Raw genomic sequence first — 3,019 nt, 5'->3', positions numbered from 1 at the left:
AAGAATCATCAATCATGCTAAATTAAGATTATGAAAAGTGTGTAATATATTGATCATCAAATACCCTTACACTTAACCTTTTGCACTCCTAGGCAAAATCAAGAAATAAGGCTATGCTAATCGATATGCACCAAAATGAGTCCTGCAAGAAGATCACAAAAACTAGAAAATGAAACACCTAAGAAAATTACATACTTCACAATGAAATCTAGGAACTGCAATGAAATGGGCTAAATCAAACACACAAGAGTAACAAAATCAAATCAAGATATCCATGAACATCATCCAATGAATTCAAGTATGTCACGAAACCAATCAAACCAAGAGGCGAGTCACAACAATGATAGAAACTTACAAGATATGCTCTCTAAAGTGTTTACACTCAATGTCTTAGGTTGCAAGTGTTTACACTCAAAGCACTTCATAAAAAAAAACACAACCATAAGCTTGACAAGCCTCTAACATCAACATTATAAGCACATGCACATAAAGATCAAAAAGACTTTTCAAGGTTGTAATGGGGCCAAGGACAAGGTTGGATAAATATGGGATATGTAGGTAAAACTAAATGGAATATATGAGCAATGGGGAATAAGTAAAAAATAAGCAAAAATCAACCCAAAATAAGACCAAATCTCTAATTCCAATCTTCTTTGCCTTACTCAACATTTTATTCACTTTTGTTTCTCTTTTTGTTGTTTTTCTTTTTGATTTTCGTTTTCTTTTGTTTTTTTGTTTGTTTTTTGTTTTGTTTTTTTTATGAACACTTATGTACACAATTGTATTAACCATCATTAAGACATAACCAAGAACCCACAAGAGTTGAAGAAAAATGCACCCTTTCTTACTTAATACCCATTCCCAAAACAATTCCAAAGCTCCAAAATTCCCTAAGGTTAGGACAATCATGGTTTTTCACTTATAAGCTTGTAATGAGCTAAATAACAATGAAAGAGGTAAAAGTCTCAAATGGGATATCAAAGGATAAATTCATTGAAGGTAGGCTTATATCTAAGTGGCTTATTCAAAAGAAATGTCTAGATCACTTAATTATGTGCATGTGAATATCAAGTATCAACAAGAAACAAGTCAAGTTCTAGAGTGCAAGTAAGCAAGAGTGAAATCACACATGAAAGAATATTAGATGGCATACAACATTCCCTCCACAATTAAGGCTCAAATTCTCCCAAGGGACAAGTCTATCACAATTGTTTCAACCTCATAATTCTCAAAAGGGACATACAGAAATGCATGGATTCACACCACAAGATATCAAGACTTAAGTGAATGAAAGTATGAGAGAAAATTCCCAAACCTATGCAAAACCTAAAAGTCAAAGAAAAGCATGCATCAACAAAACCTACAACCTACAATAGTCTCCCCCACACTTAAACTACACATTGTCCCAATGTAGCACAATCATAAAATCCAGACATACATATCAATCAATGGAATTAGGCAAGTGCAATAAAAAGTAGTGAAGAGAAAGGAAAACTCCCTGATTCATAAAGGGAGGAAAGTGGGTTCAACCAATGAGTCCTTCTCCACAAGTTTATCCACTAAGGAAGTATTTGTGAGGAAAGGATTGAGGCAATGTCCATTAACCTTGAAGCTCTTATCTGTGGATTCACTTTTGATTTCTACAACACCGTAAGAAAACACATTAGTAACAACAAAAGGACCAATCTACCTAGAGCGAAGCTTACCACTCATGAGTCCAAGCCTAGAGTTGTACAACAACACTTTTTGACCAACCAAAAATTCCTTTCTAGAAATCAAGTTATCATGGAATCTTTTGGTCTTGTCTTTGTAGAACTTAGAGTTCGCATAGGCTTCTAAGCGGATCTCATCGAGTTCATTCAATTTGAGCTTTCTTTCTTCACCAGCTTGATCAAGAGCCAAGTTACAAAATATGCACGATGCTCTATATCTACAGGAAGATGACATGCTTTACCAAAGGCAACCCGATAAGGGGACATCCCTATAGGTGTTTTGTAAGCAGTCCTATGTGCCCAAAGAGCATCCTGAAGTTTGTTGCTCCAATCCTTTTTGTTAGGCTGCACCATCTTCTCCAAAATCATTTTTATCTCTCTGTTTTAAATCCCAGCTTGCCCATTACATTGGGGGTGATAAGGTGTGAAAATTCTATGAACAACGCCATATTTCTTGAGCATAGATTGCATGGATCTATTGCAAAAGTGGGTGCCTTGGTCACTAACAATGACTCTAGGTATGCCGAACCTGCAGAAAATGTGAGACATAACAAAATTCATAACAACCCGAGCATCATTAGTCCTGGTGGCCTTAGCTTCCACCCATTTAGAAACATAATCAACAGAAAGCAGAATATAGTAAAAGCAAAAAAGAAAACAGGAAATGAACCCATGAAATCAATACCCCAGACATCAAACACCTCACAAAACAACATAGGTTGTTGAGGCATCTCTTGTCTCCAAGAAAGGGTACCACCTGCTCTCTGACACTACTCACAAGTGCTACAAATCTTCCACCCATCTTTGAAGATGGTGGGCCAATAAAATCTAGAGTCAAGCACCTTTCGTGTTGTCCTTTGGGTACCAAGATGGCCACCTACTCCAGAAGAATGGCAAAACTGAAGGACTGAATCAATCTCATGATCTGAATGCATCTTCTAGTAACTTGGTGAGTACACTTGGGTACCAAGATGGCCACCCACTGCAGAAGAATGACAAAACTGAAGGACTGACTCGATCTCATGATCTGGAATGCATCTTCTAGTGACCTGGTCAGTACACAATCTCCACAAATAGGGATCATCCCAAACATAATATTTAGCATCACTCTTAAGTTTATCATTTTGAGCTCTAGATGCAAGTGGAGGAAAAACAGATGCAACCAAATAATTTACAATATTGGCAAACCAAGGGGTGGGGAAAGAAACAAAAATATTCAAAAGCTGTTCATCAGGAAAATCATCTCTAATAGGCAACATATCGACAACTCCTTCAATCCTACTTAAGTGGTCAGCCACCAAATTTTG

The sequence above is a fragment of the Lupinus angustifolius genome, chromosome LG02, assembly GCF_001865875.1.
Source record: "Lupinus angustifolius cultivar Tanjil chromosome LG02, LupAngTanjil_v1.0, whole genome shotgun sequence".
Lineage (NCBI taxonomy): Eukaryota > Viridiplantae > Streptophyta > Magnoliopsida > Fabales > Fabaceae > Lupinus > Lupinus angustifolius.
The sequence above is the reverse complement of the archived record's forward strand: the minus strand, read 5'-3'. Positions refer to the sequence as shown.